This window comes from Rhineura floridana, chromosome 20, assembly GCF_030035675.1.
Source record: "Rhineura floridana isolate rRhiFlo1 chromosome 20, rRhiFlo1.hap2, whole genome shotgun sequence".
NCBI classification, from domain to species: Eukaryota; Metazoa; Chordata; class Lepidosauria; order Squamata; family Rhineuridae; genus Rhineura; species Rhineura floridana.
In genome coordinates this window covers 4,756,670-4,778,324 of record NC_084499.1, presented here as the reverse complement: position 1 = coordinate 4,778,324, position 21,655 = coordinate 4,756,670, and the positions used below count along the sequence as shown (strand labels likewise).

Below are 21,655 nucleotides of genomic sequence, written 5' to 3'. Positions count from 1 at the left end.
GTCGTAATCGACTTCAAGGCATATTACAACAACAAAAACCTATTGACAATGCCTTCATGGTACACTTTTCAGCACCTGCTAAAATCATTTTTGTTTAGGCAAGCCTATCCCAGCATGTACAAGCTAATGTGTTTTTTACCTGTTTTTAATTCATTGTTGGTTTTATTATTTTGAATGTTTTTAAATACCTGTCTGTAACTGTTTTTGCCAATAATTTTATTGTTTTAATTCCTTCTGTAAATCGCTTTGAGATTTTTTTTACAATAAAGCAGTATATAAATGTTGTAAATAAAATACATAAATAAATTTTGGAGTCAATGTGGCCCTTGAGTCTCTTCCTGGTTTTAGGAACAAAGGAATCTGCCTTATAGTGACTCGGGACAATTGGTACCATCTAGCTCTGTTCTGATGACATGGACTAGCATTGGCTCTCCAGGCAATAATCTTTTCCAGATACTGAATTTTGGACCTTTGCATGGAAGGCTACAACCCTACAACTGAGCTACAACCCTTCCCATTTAAAAAGGTATCTTTTAACATTGTTCTTTTCAATTTACTAATGAATGCATAGCATACCTAGTGCAGATCCACACCATTAATTTAAAGCACATTCAACACACGTTGAAGCACATGAATCCCACCACAGACTCATGGAAACTGTAGTCTGTTAAGGATGGTGGGAACTATAACTGTCAGGGGGAAACTACAGTTCCCAGGATTCTTTAGGGGAAGTCATGCGCTTTAAATGAGAGTTGGATGTGCTTTAAAAGTATTGTGTGGATCTACTTAATAAACTTTGCCTGCATGTAAATCGTTTTAATTAATTTTTCAAAATGGAAATGAGCTATAAAGTATAGTGGGTGACCATGGGCTACTCACCATCTCTCAGCCTTTCTGCCCCTCAAGATGAATACAACAGAGGGGAACCATGACCACCCCAAGGAAGAAGGGCACACTTAAAATGTAGAGGAAATAATAATTTACAACCATAGTGTGAAATCAAATACTTATTAGGACACAGTATGAAGAAATAGTTATATAAGCATGTTTATTATTTACAAAACCTGTAAAGATATTTATAGTGCAATCCTATGTTTGTTTACTCAGAAGCAAGTCCCATTGTATTCAATGGGGCTTACTCAAACAGGGAAACATGCAGAGAACTGCAGCCTCAAGTGATAAGGGACTTCATTCACACAACCCAAAATTCAGAATCATGCTACTTTAAGCTATTTTGCAACAGTTTATACTTATTTTTATGGTTATTGGATTTTAAAGGGATTTATTTCTGATTGTGTTCTGCCTTGGTTTCCAATCCCGAACCCTACCTCACAGAATTGTTGGCAAGACTCCATATACACACACTGCAAGTGTAAAAATACATAAACCCCATATAATAGTTTATTGTCAAAGCAGTTGGTCATTGCAGAACATTTTTTAAAATAAAAAATAAAATCAGTATTAGCTTCCTACATAATAAAAACAGTGATACTTAAGTAAGCCCTGCCTAATTGCTTTAAAAAATAGGATTGGAGGGGGAGAGAAAGATTTGCAACACAAACACGATTCTTTCCTGTGATCACTCAAAAGCGCCATTAATTTACAGCACAATCCTAGCTATGTTGACTCAAAAGGAAGTCCTATTGAATTCAATGGGGTTTACTCTAGGTATCTAGGATTAGCATTGCAGCTTTACTCCCAGAAAAGCAAGTACTGGATTAAAGCTTCATATTGGGAAGGTTTTCACAACACTGCCCCCTTCAACACTGCCCCCTGAGAGCTACTTGCTATGGGCGGTATATAAATGCAACAAAATAAATAATAAATAAATAAATAAACAGCCCAGGAAAATTTAAACTTGTTTGACTCCTGCACACAAGAGAGAAAAAACAGAAAGCTATATACTTACTCAGCTTATGAGACTTTCTGATAAACAGGAAAAAACAACCATTTTCTGGTGTTGCAATGGGGTCTAGGTGATGACTCAGGGCCAGCGTTTTCAAGGGCTAGTGTTTTCAAGAAAAAAAGAAACTAAGTTTAGGAGACCTAGAGGAGTTACATGCCTTGCTGAAGCTTATCAGTAAAAATACGTGCTGGGAAGCTATTGTGTGATGGCTAGCTTGGAATGCAGATATGGGTGGAGAAATTAATGTGCCGGGTGCATAAGAAATGATGGGCATGCATAAGTTAGAAGATGGACCAATGGAAAGGTGGCAGGATGGCATTAGGGGGGCAATTAAAATGTGTTATGAAGTTTTGCTTGCAATGTATAAAAGTGTAGCAGGGTTGTGTGCTTGTTTTGCGAATTATGGCCTTGCACCTCTTCTGGCCAGAATGAAATAAAGTTTGTTGGACCCTTCAACCTGGGTGTGGTCATTTGGCTGTACTGCGCACCGGGCAACTAACCCATTTGGGAGACAACAGTTTCTGGCACCCCAGATGGGACGTGACTGAAACAATATACAGCTTTGCCCGGTTCAGCCCTCCGACTTCGAAAGCGACATGGATTGAATCAAGGCCGAGGCGCCACGGTGAGTTCACCGACGGTCAAGTTCTCTCCAGGCCGCAGACGAGGCCGGTGGGTGACACATCGGCGCAACGCTTGAAGGGCCAACAACTTGGGGAACGGGATGGGGAAAAGACTGCCTGGTAAGTAATATTTACATTGTTTCTCCCCTGGGAAAAGTGAAAGGAAAATATAGTGGGGAAAGTGTCTGTAAAAATCCTACTGCATAGATGCTGTGGGTGGCAAGACCGGGTTCGAGTTCCGTGAGGTCCCCTTAGCCCACACAGGTTGGGAGCCGAGCAGAGGTCGACATTATGGGTACAGGCCAGTCTAAACCCCCTTCTTGCTCTCCTTTGGGATGCATCCTTGCTAATTGGTGTAAGTTTGGAGGGGATCCCCTGACAAAAAAGAAATTGATCATGTTTTGCAATCAATGGTGGCCTCAATATACCCTAGAGGATGGAGAAACATGGCCTGAAAATGGATCCCTACAACATAACAGTATACTGCAGTTGTTGTTATTTTGCCGGCGTGAAGGAAAATGGGGGGGTGGAAATACCTTATGTGGAGTGTTTTATGAGTTTGTTTAGAGATAAAGATGTGCAAAAATCTTGTGGCATAGGTATGGGAAGTGTGATGGTTGTGGCAGGAAAAAAAGAGGTTAAGAAAGTTTATCCTGACGTGCAAGAGGAAGAAATACAGCTCATGGTTGCTCCAAAGGAATGCGCTGCTTGTTTTGATTTGACTCCCTCCGCTCCCCCTGCTTGTGTGAGCCAGGCGTCATCACTGGGTTCGGGGGGGGTAAGTTGTTAGCTAGCACCCCTGAGAAAGATCTGGCAGCCACCCCTCAGGATGGCCCTAGGCTCCTTGAGAATCTTCGGCAGATACGGAAATTAGCAGAATATGCCCAGGAACTGAGCAGCCCAGTAGCAAGTCGTACTTGCTCAAAAGACTCAGAGCGTCCAGTGCTTCAGGCCCCTTTAAGACAAGCTCTGGGAGGAGGGAGGCTAGCCCTCATTTATGTCCCTTTCTCCACGGCGGATCTCTTAAACTGGAAACAATTGATGGCCCCCTACCGGGAGGATCCAGAGGACTGTACAAACTTATGTCCTCAATTTCAGAGCTTGGAAAAGTTACTTTTTTGAACTACAACTCCCATCAGCCCCAGCCAGCATGGCCACTGGATTGGGCTGATGGGAGTTGTAGTTCAAAAAAGTAACTTTTCCAAGCTCTGCTCAATTTGTATTCTTCATTTTATGGGAGGCTGTGTAAAAACTGCCAGACAGTAATCCAGAAGAGAAAGACTATGAGAGACTGTTTAACACCTTGTTTATTGGGCAGGCTGCCACAGACATGAGATGAAAGTTGCAAAAGGTGGATGGCGCTGAGGTACGTCAATCAGTCAGTTGCTTGAGATTGCTTGCAAAGTATACACAGAGACCAGGTGAAAAAAAAAGAGGAACAAGAGAAAACGTGGACAAAGGCTTCTTTGCTGGCAGTGGCTTTAGTAGAACAGAGAGGGGTAAGAGGACAAGGGAGCACCTGAAAGTGAGACAGAGAGAAAGAGAGGAAGGAAGAGAAAGTTAAGCTCTCGCTCCCGACTCTGGCCTTGAGAGAAAGTTGACTCACATTGAGTCTAACCATTGGTCCATTTTGCTATTGTCTGCACTGACTGGCAGCAGCTCTCCAGGATTTCAGGCAGGGGATATTCCCAGCCTTACCTGGAGTTGCCACTGCCGGATTTGGAAAAACAATTTGATCTGTTCATACATGAGAGACAAGGAGTAGCAAGTGGAGTATTGACTCAGCCATTAGGTACACAGCGACGTCCAGCGGCATATTTTTCCAAGCAGTTGGATCAGACCAGCAAGGGATGGCCAGCATGTCTAAGAGGAGTAGCAGCAACAGCTTTGCTGGTGGAAGAGGCAAAGAAGCTGACTCCGGGGCAATCTATGACTGTTTACACCCCACATTCAGTTCTGACGGTGATGGATGCTAAGGAAGGGTTATGCAGTGGTTACTTTATGGACTGTGCTGGAGGCTAAAGCCTTGCCGAGCAATACATCAGCTCAGAAGGTAGAACTGATTGCCCTCACTAGAGCCTTGGAGCTTGCAAAAGGACAAAGGGTTAATATTTATACAGACTCAAAATACGTTTTTGGAGTGTTGCAGGCCCATGGAGCTATATGGAAAGAGAGGGGTTTGTTAACCTCTGCAGGTAGTCCAATAAAGTATGGAATGGAGATTTTTAAGCTCCTGGAAGCAGTAAACGACCCTACAGAAGTGGCAGTAATGCATTGTCGTGCCCACCAGAAGGGAGATCAGGATGTGGTGAAAGGAAATCGGAAAGCAGATGCTGCAGCTAAGAAAGCAGCCAGGGGAGAGCCAGCAAAACAGATGGCTCTTGTCCCACAAGTGAAGTTACCATCAGAAACTCCAAAATATACCAAGAAGGAAGAAACATTGGCATCTAGATTAGGAGCTAAAGAGAAAGTTGATGGATGGTGGAGGGTCCCTACTGGACAGATATTAGTACCCAAGACAATTCTAGTCCATTTGATTAATCAGTACCATAATGACACTCACGTGGAGCTGATGCAATGACTCAGGATTTACAGAGGATCTTGGTAGGACCTAAAATGCAAACTTTGGCAGAGCAAGCTTCTCGTAGGTGTCTGATATGCTGTCAGAATAATCCAAAGATACAGCCTAAGCCTCCACCGGGGACAGGACGACATGGAACATCAGCTGGAGAATACTGGCAAGTAGATTTTTCAGAATTACCAAGATTTCAACGGTACAAGTACCTATTGGTATTCGTGGACACCTTGACAGGATGGCCAGAAGCTTTTCCTTGTAGAACTAACCAAGCCAGAGAAGTGGTCAAATGGATGATGAAGGAAATAATTCCCAGATTTGGAGTGCCAGAAGGACTCACCTCAGACCGAGGACCTCATTTTGTAGCAGGAGTTACAACCTCTCTAGCTAAAGCTTTGGGACTGAGATGGGATTTACACACGTCATGGAGACCCCAATCCAGCAGGCAAGTGGGAAAAATTAATCCGACTTTGAAAAGATAATTGGCAAAGATTTGTCAGGAAGGGAATTTGAAGTGGCCAGATGCATTGCCTTTAGCATTGTTGAGAGTTAGGGTGTCACCAAGGGCCAGGTTAGGAGTTAGCCCATTTGAGCTTTTATATGGCAAACCATATCCAAGGAATCCAATGGTGACGCAGGGTACCCAAATGCATGTAACAGGGGGGTTGTGGGTACAGCAATATTTGTCTTCTCTGTCTGCTGTGTTATCTTCTCTCCACAGATATGTTCAAGACCATTTGCCGTTGTCATTGGAGGTGCCAGTCCATTCCTTTCAGCCGGGAGACCAGGTGTATATCAGGACATGGAAGGACGAGCCATTAAAGCCAAAGTGGAGGGGACCAGTGACGGTTTTCCTCGCCACTTACGCAGCGGTGAAGGTACAAGGTGTCAAGCTGTGGATCCACTACACCCGAGTGAAGGCAGCTCCACCCGAACGAGAAGGACCCCCTGAGAGTGATGTACCGGAAGCCATCACAAAAGGACAGCGGTGGACAGTAGAGCCTGTGGAGGACTTAAAGTTCCTGTTTAAAAAACAAGTATGAGCCGAAGGTTTCAGTATGTTGTCTTTTTGGGACTGGTTTGGGGAAAGTTATGGGGTACTTTTATACTCTATATGAACAAAAGCAGAATGTATGGATGTTTTTAGCAAAGAATGTTTTGAATACCAGCATGTTTTGTTTGCAAGGAGGAAGGTCCAGTGGAAAGAAATCATAAGGAAGCTGAAGCATTCTTACGAATGGGCCAGATAAGTGAGAACTGCGAATCCATTAAATAATGGACTCAAGTCTCAAAGGGGGGATATGACGACTCAGGGTCAGCGTTTTCAAGGGCTAGTGTTTTCAAGAAAAAAAGAAACTAAGTTTAGGAGGCCTAGAAGAGTTACATGCCTTGCTGAAGCTTATCAGTAAAAATACGGGCTGGGAAGCTATTGCGTGATGGCTAGCTTGGAATGCAGATATGGGCGGAGAAATTAATGTGCCGGGGGCATAAGAAATGATGGGCATGCATAAGTTAGAAGATGGACCAATGGAAAGGTGGCAGGATGGCATTAGGGGGCCAATTAGAATGTGCTATGAAGTTTTGCTTGCAATGTATAAAAGTGTAGCAGGGTCGTGTGCTTGTTTTGCGAATTATGGCCTTGCACCTCTTCTGGCCAGAATGAAATAAAGTTTGTTGGACCCTTCAACCTTGGTGTGGTCATTTGGCTGTACTGCGCACCGGGCAACTAACCCATTTGGGAGACAACATAGGCACTGCCAAGGAGATCAACAAAGCACAACCTTGACTTCACTTATTGGCTACAAACCTGAAAGTGCAGGGATTAGAGCAGCCAGTAGTAACAGAAGTTGGGGGGGGTGTGGCTGACATTTTGGTTTATATCTTTTGAAGCAGACCACCTAGAAACTTTTTTAAAATGAAAGTGAAGAGTCTAGAGATTAAGGTGAGTCATCCGGAGACCTGGAGACCCCCAAATACTGGAGTCTCCAGGTAAAAGCTGAACAACTGGCAACCCTACATCACAGGGTTGTTGTTAGGATAACATGGGGACAAAGAAGACCCATGAATCCCACCTTGTGCTCCTTGGAGTGGATATAAATATTGATAAACAAGTAATAATCAAAAGAAAAAATCTCTCTGCAGCCTGCCCCCCCCCCGATTTTGAGTTGGGGGAGGGGTCAGGTTTGGAATCGTGTAAAAAAGCCCAAACTAAAAATAAATTTTAAAAAGTATCTGGGCCCCATTAGGATATTCTGGTCTACAAACACGTGCATCCTTGGTAAATCCAACGTGTGGCTGTCTGCTGGGACAGGCTTGCCTGGGTGGAACGTGTAGGCGGTGTGCAATCCATGGTCCGGTACCACATATAGACTCTGCACACTGAGTTTGCATCTGAACCATTCTCTGTGCCATCCCACTTTCTGTACTAACATTTTAAGTTTGCCAAAGTATTTTATAGCATTTTAATCCTGACAACATTGTAAAGCAGATCCTACTGTAATTTTGGCAAAAAGAAAGAAAGAAAAAATTATTAGCACCTTGGCTTGAACAATTTTATTATGACATAAACTGTCTTGCGCTAGAGTCCACTTCATCAGATGCATCATTCTTGGTAATCCATGAAAGCTTATGGAATAATATACATCCTGGCCTTTCAAGTGCTACTAGACCATTTTGCCCTTCTGCTGTAAATCATGGCTTGCTGGATACCCCTTTGATTGAAAACGTATCAGAGTAACGTACCCAGTGTGCCATTCAATCAGCCTGTGGCAGGGAGGAGGATTTCCAAATTAGGCCTCCAGATCTTCTGGTGGACTGTTTTTGCCAGTTGGCTTGCTGGGAACTAAAATGCGCAGGCAATATTTTGCCCAATGAAAGCATGACACAGCCTAAGGAGTTTAACTTGGGATAGACGATTTAGAGGTATGAGCTTCAGAAACAAGATTCATCATTGGAAACGCTATCAGCATAAGCAGCAGTGGACTGCCTGTTGAAACTGTTTGTTGTCTCTTTAAGGGGAATGGTTTGGGTGTAACACATAGAGAGGCCTAAAGGGATATCTTTTTATGTAACCCCTATTGAATATTATGAGAAGTGAACGCAACTAGTTTTCCTGCCTTTTTCCTCTCTATTCCTTTCATTTTCCTCACAGTTTGTAGAAGCAGAGTTTAGTGTTGTTGTAAGCCAAGTGTGAGGCTGTGCCTGAAAGTAAGGAATGCTTAAGCGCACCAGGACTGTCTACTCATAACAAATTAGGGGACGGCAGTGAAGAAGACTCCAATAACAACAGTAATCCACATAGAGAAACTATAAATGGAAAATGGCGTCTTCAATACAACCCGAACAAACTTGCGCTACTGAACCTTCCCTTTTACAGATTTAAAGAAAAAGCTGCCATTAGAAAGCAAAGAATTTGCTCTGCTCTCCAGTCGCTAGGCCTGATGGATTTATGGCCTGACAACATTCTGAAGCTTAGGGGGATATTTAGGTAGGTAGTTTAGACAGGGCTTGCAAGTCTGAGAAACGTCATGTTGAAACTGTAAGTAGGATTTCCTCTGACTCTATGTATATTCTGGGGGGAGGGTCCAGGTTCCCCCCCCATGGCCTTGCCCCCACCACCTCCCTAGGCCAGTCGCTCCGCTGCTCCCCTGAGCTCAGGGCCTTCCCTTCATGGGCCCCTCGATGCCTGCCTCCACCACGTCCTGAGCTGCAGAGACCAGGAAGACTCTCCCACTGCAGTCTGATCTACGCAAGAGTAACTGTCTTACGTCCTGACTTGAGCTAGCCGACTCCCTTCCTGAAGGGCTCCACTCCTCCAGACTCTTTCTCTGCGTTTCCACTCTCCCTCCCGCCTCAGTCCCTCTCCTCCATCTTTCCTCTCTCCACCTGTCTCCCTCAGCAGACACTCCCCGCCTGCCTGCCAGTCACTCTGGCTCCTGCCAAGACTCCTTCACACTCCTGGGCTGCCCGAGTGTTTTAGGCTCATCTTCTCTTGCACCTTCATGTTTCCAGGATGCTCCAAGCAGCCTCCTCCCTCTCCTCCTAAAAAGGTTTTGCTGAGGATACCTTTGCAGGCCATGAATGCTTCCCTTTTCTTTGGGGGAGAATGTTAGGATCCCTCCATGCAGGATGTCTAAGCTCACACCCAAGACAGATGCACCAGACACTATGTCTCTGTGGAAAACAGGTTAGTGTCTCTGTCTCCATAAAAGAGAAAAAAGATCCTCTTAGTGGATCACAGCAAAGGCCCATCTAGTCCAGTGGCCAGCCACATGTCTCCAAGAAGCCCATATCCATTAGCCCACTCCTGTTTTTTGCCCTCTAGCTGGTAGAATTCAGTGGTAGGTTGCCTCTAAACCTGGAGGTTCTATAGAGCTATCATTAATAACAGCCACAGATAGATGACTTCTCCTTGCTTCCATGAATTTGTGGAATCCCCTTTCCCACCCTTCAAGCTGCTAGTCCTCATCACACCTTGTGCCTGTGAATTCCATAAGTTAATTAAATGGTACCTGAAGACTCCCTTTCTGTGCTCTGTGCTAAATCTTCCCCATCAGTGATACTGGATGACCCAAAGTATTTGATGGAAGAAACTCCCCCTCTGTCCACTTTCTCTCCAAGCCCTCGATCACCTTGGCCGCCTCTTTCCTGCTCCCAACCCTTATGATGCCCTACAAGTCAACGAACAGCAAAAGCAATGCATGAAATTGTAGGGCCATTTGTAGGGCAATGGCAAAGCTTGGAAAATATTGGGCCACCCACATGTCTATTCTGGCTCTTCTGGAATGATTCCGTGTCCTCCAGACTCCCGTCCCGACCAGGAACATCTCCCCATCGCCTGAGGTTAGTGTTTGAGAAAATACAAGAGCAGGTAGTATAACCCTAACAACAGGAGCTCCCCCCACTACTCGGGAGCGAAGAGCAATGTGCTCTCGTGGTGCTTGGCCGCGGGACTCTCATTGTTTTCTGAGTTCTGCTGTCTCAGACCAGACGCAGAGAAGCCATCCCCTCAATTCACTGTTTCCAATTGCAGAAACTCGCCAGGGATGAAAGTCTCCTCCAGACCATCGCAAGAACCTGCTGGCAGACTTTCCTGGCGGGCGACGACACCGTGCTGTTTTCAAAAGACCTCACTGCCCAGACCATTTTGGTGAGTGAGATGTAGGCCTGGGGTTCTGGCTGAGGGGGGAACCAGTTCCACCAGTTCCAGGTGAAATCAAAGCCTGATCCTGGGTGTTGAGACTGGAGCAGTCCTGATGTCCACAGCGAAATAACTTTTCTTTCCTGCTCTTTGGTCTCTCTCAGGACATCATAGGAAACCGAAACCATTTTTTTCACCCAGGGAAGATTCTCCAAATGGCAATTGACGCCATCTTCAAATTGAGGTATGCTATTTTTTCAGCAGATGGTGGGGGTGGTTCTTTATTCACAACAGACTCTGACACTCTCCCCTCCATCCCTCCAGCTTCATGAAACCCGAATTCAAAGCAGAGGTGAAGACTTCCATTGTTCACATGACTTTTGAAGCTGCCCTGGAATACACAACAGAGGTTGGCATGGAGGTAAATCGTTGGTCTTGGGTTTTGACTTGCATTTATATGGCTCGAAGCATTTTCTCCATTGCTAAAAATCTTTTTCTCTTTTCTCTCCTTGGTATATCTTCTCCTCTCCTGAATCATGGACCCACTGGGATGACAATGGTCTTCACCATCAGGACTTGAAGAGGATTTAAATAGGATGCTTCGGAGCCTCCTCTGCGAGGCCCCAACTGCCAGGACCCTCTGTCTGCTTACAAATGTAAGTGTATTGATGGCATCAGGGTTGGTTTCATCCAAGGAGAGTCTTGCAGGGGGAAGCCACCACCTGACATATGTTTTGTCAGCAGGATCACCCAACCTGTACCCCTCAGCCCCTGCCCCCGCTTGACAGGCAAGCTGGACACACGAAATAGCATCATCCCACACTTCTGGTGGTGACATGCAAGGAGCCTGCAATGTAAAGCCAGCAGCCAGGGGAGTTGCAGACCTTAGTTTGGGGCTGGATTGCTTGGAGGGACGTGGTCCTTCTAGAACAGTTGAGGACAACAAGCAAGGGATCTATGTTAGTGGGATATACTCCATGGTGGGTGGTGGCGGTCTCCTTCTTTGGCCCAAAGCAGCCTCCTGATCCTGAGGTGCTGTTTCCTCCCACAGGACCTGAAATGTTATCTGAGCAGTAGTCGGGAGAGAAAACAGGCAACCACCAGCATCGAGTGGCTGCTGGCATATGCAGCAAGACACCCCAACCTGAAGGTTAGTATCTGACCTTCCTACCTTTCTGTCTTTAGAATCTTTACTTCCCACTTGGTAGCCTCTTTCAGAGGCCCTCAAAGCGGCTCATACAAGATTCTCACAGTGGTCATCCCGTTCAAGCCTGGTATCAGGAAGACAAATCAGGTGGCGTGGCCAGGGTTATCCAGGTGGCATTTCCTGCCCACATCCTTGGACTTGCCCTTCAACCTCTGCCTTCTAGGCCGCAGGGCCCACTGAGGTCCTGTGGGGCAAAAGGCTGGGGCTGAGCAGCCCGTGATGGAGGCAAGTCTTCCCTTCACGTCTCACTCTGCCTTGATTTGGCTGCCCTGTTCTCTTGTACTCATACTCTTTTAAGTATCTAATTCAGCATTTCCTTCCTCTCCAGCAAGCCACCCTCCCTCCAGAACTAGCCAGTCTGTGGCTGAGGCACAGTGAAGGTAAGTAACATCCACCCGCTGGAAGAACAGAGGGGGACTCCCTTCCCAAGAGAAAGCCATTCTTGGTAGCCACAACTGGGGGCAGGGGGTCTACCTCTGCGGTGCAAGGTCCATCAGTAAGACCTCCCAAGTCAAGGGCTCGTGAAATCCCAGCCCTGACCCAGAGCAAACGTGGATCTTTCCCTGAGGTGGCCCTCACAGCAAGCTGGGAAGCAGTGAATGCCACCCACAGCAGGATGCCGTAAAACCCAGCCCCTAAAGTCCTCCTTTCTTGATGTCACAGTGACACCCCTGCCTGCATCCAGGCTCAGTGGACCCATGGAAAAGCGCCACTGATGGGGCCCCACATTCCCCAGCATTCCCTTCATGCTGCTGTTCCCTCCCCTCCACCCCACTTACACATTGGTGCTTCTTTTGAGTGGGAGAAGGAGTGCTGAGGAGGGACTGCCACTTTTTCTTTCCCAACATGCAGAACCGCACATTGACATCAGGCGTTGCAACTTGGGAAGTAAAAGACAGTGGCTGCTGGCTCAGCCCCTCTCCCCTGAAAACAGCACCAAGAGGAAATATCCGGGCTGGGGTGGGGGCACAGTGACTGAGAGGTGCCATGTTTGCCAACCCCAAATGGTGGAGGCTGGCAGCCATGTCAGTGGTCATAGTGGAGGCAGACCCAGAGAGGTCACCATGAATCCAGCAGCCTGGCCGCTAAGTAAAATAGTTAATTCGGGTGTTTCTGCCCTGAGACCTTCAAGTGAAGGGTGAAGTATAAATGTGAAATATATACAGCCGGCATCATTCCGTCTCTTTTCTCTTCTCTTCCATCCAGAAGAAATCGTCATCGAAGATGTAGAGAGGTACGATGACAGTTGAATGCCACAGACTGGATCAAGTAGGGAGGGACTGTTGTTTCTTGTTGAATGCGTTGTTCTAAGTTGATTGTTGTGGGTGTTGTTGCTGTTACATATTTTAAAATCTTTTTTTGTATAATAAACCAGTTTTGTTGAGATTTTGAATTTGTCATTCCTTTTATTCTCAAGCTTTTTCCTAACAATCCTCACCAGGGGACTCCCTTTTTCACAGCTGTGGCAGATAGTAGTTGCTGGCCAAAGATTTCCAGAGTGTCTTTAAATAAAAATAAAACACATCCTCCTGTTGTTCAGATAAAAGGTTGTCGGGTTGGGGAAGAGCTCTTAACTGTTTTTGCTACATCACTTCTCACTATTAAAGCAACCCAGATTCTTCTTAATTTCTCATTTCCTGCGTAAAATATTTTGTAGGTGCCCAATTGAAAACGTCCCATTCCTGTCCATTTTAATTCACCACCATCAATGCTCAGCGGTAGATAAGGATGGGTAAGAATTCTGATTCAGTTTGCATTTAAAGCTGAATCTATCACATTTGCACTTTCTGAAACAATAAGAGAACCGAAACGCACATCTTTCAAAATTTGCACTTACTCGATTTTTGCAATGCAGTTTGCCAACCAATGTCTACAAAAATGCATAGATTAGGGGGAAATGTGCATAAAAATGAATACATGCATGAAAGTAACATGCAAATATGCATTATATCATAAGAAATGGCTTGCAAAATATGTACACTGGTCGAAACTCCCTACAAAAATGGGTTTATTAGCAGAAATTCACACTAAAATGCTGGAGAATTTCTGATTTTTTAAAAAACACAACACACAAATTGCTGCACACATCTGGAGAACGGAATTTACGATTGAAAAAATTAAAAATGGAGAGAACCGAGATGGTCAGATCTTTCCATCCCTCGTGGTAGAATACCCACTTTACATGGAGAAGGCCCCAGGTTCCGTCCTTGCCATTGACAATTAAAAGGGTCACATAACAGATGCAAAAGGAGAGTCCAGAGTTGTACAACGCACACAATAGGAACATGGAATGTGAGAAGCATGAACCAGGGAAAGTTAGAAATTGTCAAGCAAGAAATGGAACGTATCAACATTACAATACTTGGCGTGAGTGAATTAAAATTGGGAAATAAAACAGTCTATTTTTCCACAGATCTGGCTGCCCAGGCCATCAGGGTGAGTGAGATGCTGCCTGAGAAATCCAGCAATGAGGTGGGTGGGAGGCCTGGGGGTGGGATTTGGAGAACCTTCTGCGGAAGGCAGGCCTGTGGGTCTGGCTGAGGCGAGGAGCCTGTGGTATCCTGTTGTTTATTGTGAAATGTTGTTGAAGGTGTTTTTTTCCCCCAAGCCAGCTTTGATCAGACATGTGAACTTCAAAATGCATGGAATCCCAGGTGTGTCTATTTAAAACGCCTACTTTTCCTGTGGAGAGCCAGGGTGGTGTAGTGGTTAGAGTTTTGGACTACAACCTGGGAGACCAGGATTCGAATCCCCACACAGCCATGAAGCTCACTGGGTGACCTTGGGCCAGTCACTGCCTCTCAACCTCAGAGGAAGACAATGGTAAGCCACCTCTGAATACCGCTTACCATGAAAATCCTATTCATAGGGTTGCTGTAAGTCAGGATCGACTTGAAGGCAGAAAAAGAAACCTTTTCTGTGGGGGAATGGTCCCACATTTCTGACATCTGCAAGATTCTGGGATGAAGCCACTCCCCATGGTTAAATGAATCACTGTCAAGATTTTAAGGTAAATTTTGCTGGGAATATTCTGCACCCCACTTTTTTTTCCTTTTTAAAAACTTTAAAGGCTGGTCCCCTCTGTGTTGTGTAACTTGTTCGGTAAGCAGTTTGCAGCATGTTGGCACGTAAGATGTATCCAACAATGTATGTTGTTGGTTTTGTAGTCAATTAAACGTTTAAGGTTTTTTTGTTTCATCGTTTATTAATATAGCCTGTATTTGATTGTAGGGTGCTTTGAAGAAGGGTCTTGTTGACCTGAAATGTGTCAGGCCTGAATAAATATTTGAACAGTTTACATTCTTGCTGCTTTCTGCTTCTTGTTTGATCTTGGCACCTTGAGTTTTTTCTCTCATTTCCCATTTTCGGTAACACAACCCAGATTTGTCCCGTACCTTGTGTGAAACACACGGATTTCTGGTAAGACAGAGAGCAGAAACAAAGAGACAGCGGAGGAAATTCTCTTCTGTGCAGAGAAAGCTGTTTCCCACCACCTGATCCTTTTCTCTTATTTGTTTATTTACTGGAGGTGCCAAGGACTGAACATGGGGGCCACTCTGCACACAAGATACACACTCTGCCACAAATGTGGTTTTATTAAGCACAGCATTCCATTTCCTGAGAATCTCTGGTTCTATTTCAAGTTTCCAGCCCTTATGGAGGTGAGTGTGTGGGCAAGGCCTGCTGAAACGTCAGAAGGAAAATAAAACTAAAAATTGCTGGAAAAGGCTTCCAGTGGTTGGGGCAGGGATTGCGTTCCCAAGTTATTGCCGTCCTGTCCTGCTTGTGGGCCACTGTGGGAAACAGAATTATGGACTAGAGAAGCCTTTGGTCAGATCCACAAAGGTCCTCCTTACGCATTTATGAGACAAGCTGCTTCAGGTGATGGAATGCAGGGGGTTAGATGAAGACAGTATCTGATGCCTGAATGGTGCTGGCAATACATTTTATAAGGCTGCCCTTTGCATAGGGAGGGGGGCATTTGGTGCCCTGGTTTGGTCAGCAAAACCTCTTGAGCTGGGACTGGATTAGGGTTGGGGTCAGGAGCAGGAAGAAAGTTGCCATGACTCTGTGCAAGACTGCCCCATGTGGTAAACTACCAGCATTACAGGCTGAGCATTTCAGCCGTGAAGGGATCTTAGTGGAGTAGCTCCGCCCACCCAGGCTGGCCATTGGCTCTCCTCAACAGGAAGGCCTATAAAGGCTTCCTGTCCGTGCTGCCTGGGCAGTGATTGTCATCTTGTGCTCTAGATTTTGGCTGCCTTGACTGCTCTACTGCCCCTGGGTTCTTGGCTCCCACTTGACAGCTAGCCCTGACATGAGCAAACACAGAAAATTTATGCAGGGCAGTAAAAACTGCAGGATTATGCAGACTAAGAGGCAACCTGCATACGCCTGCAGAATCCAGCCCTCCCTAGCACAGAATTTGGATTGCTCCTTGATACTTTTCAGTGCAGCCAGCACCACTTGTCATATCGCCTGCAATTTGAGCCAGAGAGCTGTTGCAGAGTTTATATTTAAATAAGCCCTTCTGCTGAACTCAGGCTTAAATATATCGCCCTTTCATCTGATATCATGAGTGGAAACAGGCAGGAGGGAGGGAGCAGCCAACCAGACAAATACACTGTGAAGCTGCAACATTTGCAGCAGCCTGAAATGATGCCTTTGGGGATGGTCTTGAATCAACCCTCCTGGGTTGCAGCCCTGGACCTTTGGCTATATTTATTTCATCAGAATCCTACCACAGAGAGAGTAACTGGGGCTGGCACCAGACTGCAGGGGCCCTTGAAGGTAGTGGTGATGTGGCGCTACCACGGCTGGGGGCTGAAATAGGACCGGACGCATCAGCAGATTAGAGTGCTGGGCACACATACCTGCCATCACCCAAGATGGCAGGGGGCATGTTGACATCCCCGCTGCCATCTAGGGTGATGGCAAGCATGTGTGCACAGTGTGGTAACACAGTGCTGTGGTGCCACAGGAAGTTGCACAGCCAGCCCGCACCGGCAGTGGAGGAGTGTTGCCTGGGAGGATAGCTGCCACTCCATGATCCATGACAGCATCAGGGCACAGGGTGCACACTTCGCGCCTTGATACTAGTGCAGATTGTGGAGCAGGAGCAACACCTGCCCAGCCCCAGGAGCAGGGGCCCTCAGCCAGTGCCCAACCTGGCCGCCTGCTGGTGCCAGGCCTGAGAGTAACCTACAGGGGGATATATCAGGGTGGGGCAAGTTTTTCAGCCCAAGGGCCACATTCCCTTCCAGGGGCCACACGCTACTGGTTGGTGAGGCCAAAGGCAAAAGTGGGTGGAGCAACAAACACAACGTTGACCTTTGTACAGTAGGTGAGTTTCTACACACGCTTGCAGACACCTCTCCATCCTCCATCCAACCAAGCAAGAAGCATGAGCAGAATTCAAGGGCACAGCCCAGCCAGGCAAAAACACTCGAGGGAGTGAAATACGACCAGTGAAGGATGTGGCTGGGGAGAGGAGGTGCGGCCGAGAAGGGGTGTGGCTGAGGATGTGTGTGGCTGGGGAGAGGGGGTGTAGCTGAGGAGAAGGGGTGTGGCTGGGGAGAGGGGTGTGGCCAAGGAGAAGTGGTGTGGCAGGGGAGAGGGGGTGTGGTTGAGAAGGGGTGTGGCTGAGGAGTGATGATGTGGCTGGGGAGAGGGTGTGTGGCCGAGAAGGGATGTGGCTGGGGAGAGGGTGTGGCCAAGGAGAGGGTGTGTGGCTGAGGAGGGGTGTGGCTGAGGAGTGATGATGTGGCTGGGGAGAGGGTGTGTGGCCGAGAAGGGATGTGGCTGAGGAGGGGTGTGGCACTCCCCCACTCCTGGGATATATAATGAAACTGATGGGCTGTAATTTCAGGACAAGCCACATAAACACTTCTCTCTCTCTCTCTCTCTCTCTACCATATATAATCAAGTTTATGGAATTTCCTGCCACAAGACGTGGTAATGGCCAGTGGCTTGGGTGCTGCCTGGCTTTAAAAAGGGTCTCAAGCATGCTGGAGGAGGGGCCTTATGAGTGACCATTTGCCATGTCAGCTGAATGGAACCTCCAGATTCAGAGGAAGTATACCTCTGAATACAAGAGGAGGGGAGGCAACAGTAGGAGAGGGCTGCTTGTGGGCCTCCTGGAGGCATCTTATGTCTGTGGTGGTGCAGCTAGGGCAGATCCACAGGATCAAAGTCAACCCCCCCTAAAAAAATGACTACCCAGATTATGGGGGCAGCAGCAAAGAGACTCCACGTCCATCCCTGAGGGGGGCTGGGCATGCCAGGGCCCACTAGGGCTGAGGCTGTTTGCCTCAGCATACTTTTCCCCTTATTTATTTTTAAAAAATATTTTAGAGGAAGGGGGTCGCCAGCTGGGCATTCACATGGTTACCGAAGCCCCTTTTATTATTTTTTCTTTGAAGAGATAGATGTGGCTATAGACCGATTGCCCCTTCCTCCAACAAAATGGCCGGTGTGAGGGGCACAGCCTATGGAGATCCTTTGGGTGCTGGAGAGGCTTGGAGGGCCCCAGTCAGCTCACTGGTTCCCCAGCCCTGTCCTCAGTTGCAGCTGGGGGAGCAGGGGGTGTCAGAAACCGCAGGGCTGGATGCGTCCCACAAGAGGTAGTGATGGCCACCAAGTAGGGTTGCCAGGTTCCTGGCCTGAGACTGATCCTGTATCTTTAGGAGAAGAGAAAGTCAGCCAAGTGCAGGTGTTCTTGCAATGCTGTAATGGGAAAAACCACAAGGTGGAATTCTCCCTTCCCCCTGCACAAATTTTAAAGATACAGAAGACCTCTTGGTTGCCAGGCCTGGCCTCCAAGAGGTCTTCTGTATCTTTCAAAGTTGTGTAGGGGGAAGAAAGAATTCAACCTTTTGGTTTTTTCCATTACAGCGTTGCAAGAACACCTGCACTTGGCTGACTTTCTCTTCTAAAGATACAGGATCAGTCCCAGGGATTGAACCTGGCAACCCTACCACCAAGTTGGGTGGCTTATATCAGACGATGAGGCAAGTACATGGAGGATAAGGCTGTCAGTGGCTATGAGCCACAATGGCTAGGTTCTCTGTCCACTGTTGGAGACAGTGTGTCTCTGAATACCAGTTGCACTCCAGTCCTGTTTGCGGGCTTCCCTTTGCGGCATGTGTCCTGCCACTGTGAGAATGCTGGACAAGATGCGCCCTCTTTGGCTTGACCCAGCAGACAGGCTCTTGCGATGTTCTCACCCTCCAATACACCAATTCCCTGCACACTGAGAACTAGTGTCTTAGGGGGAACCATTCCAGCCTGGCCTTCTTGCTGAGGCAGACCTGCTTTGCCTGTCAACATTTCCTCAGCTATAGTGTATGTGTGTGGCTACTGCACACTGTAAAAAGGATAAATCAGGGACGTATCTCAGGAAATGTTTTCTTCATCTCAAATGTATCAAAAACGTTGCTGACACTGATCCATAGCTGGGAATGTCATTTCTGAATAAATATGATGTCATTCCCATTCCATTCATACTCCTCCTGGACAGCTGCTGTCAGCACCACTGAAGAAAAATGCCACCTCACTGATGACAGCTGCCATTTGAGCTACTTTGTGGATGAGCCTTGCTAGGAGTGGAGGGGGGGAATGGAGAACTGGTGGGGAGACAGTCATGCAGATGCTATTTAAAGTATGTTGCATCTCGATGGGAAATGCCGGAGCGAATCTGAATCCAGAGCTGCATTCGACCTAAATCAAGACAATGATGGACAAACAAACCACTTTGTCGTCCATAGCCTTGCTCTGCAAAGAGCAAAAGATTTACTCTAGGGCACCAGATCTGAACATCCTTTGCAGATTCAAGTAGGCTTCATTTACACACATGCACAAACACACACAAACACACACACGACTTCGCTTGACTTTTCTGCTGTCATTCAAGTGAAAAATATTCATCTGAACAGGTAACAGGCAAGGGCTTAAGCAAGACCCCTAAGTTGTCCATGGGACTGGCTTTGACAAGCAAGTGGATGTGAATGGGGAGGGGGAACCTTAAGGTCCCACCCTCAAAATGGCCAGTTTCCAAGTCCTGTTGTCATAGGGGCAGTGGCCAATCATTATCGCTCTCTTGTCTCCAGGGCTGACAGTGAAGAGGGGCAGATGGCAGCACCCAGAGGACCAGAGCCCATAGTGGGCTGGACCCCTTCAGACAAACACATTCTACAAGCTCTTCCTGCCAGCCAGGCCCAGAGAGCCTATGCAAATTCTGCAACCCTCATCAGCTGAAAAGGAAGGGGCCCTGGTCCATTTCCCCCAGGTCAGGAAAGGTGTGTCTGCAGCATTGCTGCTTCTGCAGTGAAGCAGCTCAGACTCATAGGAGCTCCACCCCTTCCCGCTCTCAGCCAGGCCGTAATCTGAGCAGGTGCTTCCATGCGCTGGCAGGTAGCCTCCCAGTAGCCAGCCAGGCATTTCTTGGCAGCTCTGAAGCCCCTGCGTGGTTCACTGGCTCCTCTGCTGCTGCGGCCCCGGGGGTGAGAAGAGGGGACCAGACAGCCAGCCAGGAACCCAGGCAACTGGTGGAGACTTGTGGTCCAGGGTCAGGGATGTGTAGCTCTGGTGGCTCTTGGGGTCACTAGCAGTACAGAGATCTGCTTTGGGGGGGCCCTGTTCCAATTCCAAGGAGACCCCAGGTCCCAAGTCCGGGCAGGGCTGAACTGAGGGCCTTGTGGCCACCACACCTCCTCACAACCACTTTGGGAGGTCAGCCCCCCCCTAAAAAAGGTCACCTTAATTTACAGAAATGGAAGAAGTTCTTTTTAGTTTGTTCCCTGCTGCTTGGAGCCAGCTATGAAGCCCTTGAGATGGAAATCCCTTCAAGTGTTCTGCATTAATGCTAATGACCTAACTGGGACTAATTGTGGTGCTCCAGCCAATAGCCTAAGGTAATGAATGCACAAATACGCCATTTGAAAATCCTCAAGAGGTCAAAGTTTAAGTAGTTTCGACCTGTGAGCATAAATACAATCTAACTGGTTGAAAACATGCACTTTGCCACAAAATAAGGTTATTTATTATAATAAGGTTATTTCCGATCTCTATGTGTGGATGTGAAAGTTGGACAGTGAAAAAGGCGGATAAGAGAAAAATCAAGTCATTTGAAATGTGGTGCTGAAGGAGAGCTTTGCGCATAACATGGACTGCGAAAAAGACAAATAATTGGGTGTTAGAACAAATTAAACTAGAACTGTCACTAGAAGCTAAAATGATGAAACTGAGGTTATCATACTTTGGACACATCATGAGAAGACAAGATTCACTAGAAAAGACAATAATGCAGTGAAAAACAGAAGGGAGTAGAACAAGAGGAAGGCCAAACAAGAGATGGATTGATTCCATAAAGGAAGCCACAGACCTGAACTTACAAGATCTGAACAGGGTGGTTCACGACAGATGCTCTTGGAGGTCACTGATTCATAGGGTCGCCATAAGTCGTAATCAACTTGAAGGCACATAACAAAAACAACAAGGTTATTTAGTGCACCTGATGATCCTTAACATTGTCTTCCATGCATTAAATCCACAGGTTAGATCAACCTCTGCCAAACTGGTGCAGGCTGCATTAGGGCAGTGGCGTCACTAGGGTTGGTGTCACCCGGTGCGGTAACTCATGGTGTCACCCCCCTGGACCTCCTCCCGTATCAGACCATACAGAATCCTTAGTAATGTTTTTTGTACTAATGTTACTCGTAAATCGTAATTCCCGTATATTACTGAATGTAATGGCAATAGTAGTGACATCAACGACTAGCAAAATTAAAATTACACCTTTAAATTACAATATCATACGCACAGCTCAAATTCTTATTACTAATGGGAGTTAATTATCTTGCATATGCCCTTAGTAAATTTTCAGATACTTTCAGACCCTCAGCAATTTTTAAGTGGTCTATGTAGAAGAAAGGTTTGGGAACCCCTGGAATAAGACACCTGCTTATGTCCCTATGCTGCTCTCTCCCCTCATTTAGGTGCCTGGGATGCATGTGTGTGGACACACCTCCTTACAATTATGGAAAGTGATTCTTAATAATAAGTCTCCAGACACAAAGTTACATAGGTATTTATCAGTTGTTTAGTAGAAAATTCAGAGCTGCAGGGTCCCTTCATGATAGTTACAGCCACGTATACCCTTTTTTGCTCCTGGATTAAGAATGAGATCTTTGTTAATGCATTCTCT

The 21,655-nt window shown here is 46.6% G+C and overlaps 1 long non-coding RNA gene across 3 annotated transcripts; it reads left to right on the top strand.

Moving 5' to 3' along the window:
- Positions 1-7,025: 7,025 nt before the first annotated feature.
- On the top strand, positions 7,026-12,821 carry LOC133373764 (uncharacterized). Of its 3 annotated transcripts, none has more exons than XR_009759750.1 (8): positions 7,026-7,046; positions 10,137-10,253; positions 10,409-10,488; positions 10,569-10,665; positions 10,818-10,900; positions 11,296-11,394; positions 11,780-11,831; positions 12,658-12,821. It is a non-coding gene; the product is annotated as an uncharacterized LOC133373764 (long non-coding RNA). The 3 variants fall into 3 exon arrangements; XR_009759749.1 differs by lacking the exon at positions 7,026-7,046 and adding an exon at positions 8,193-8,591; XR_009759748.1 differs by lacking the exon at positions 7,026-7,046 and adding an exon at positions 8,193-9,946.
- The last annotated feature ends 8,834 nt before the right edge of the window (positions 12,822-21,655 follow it).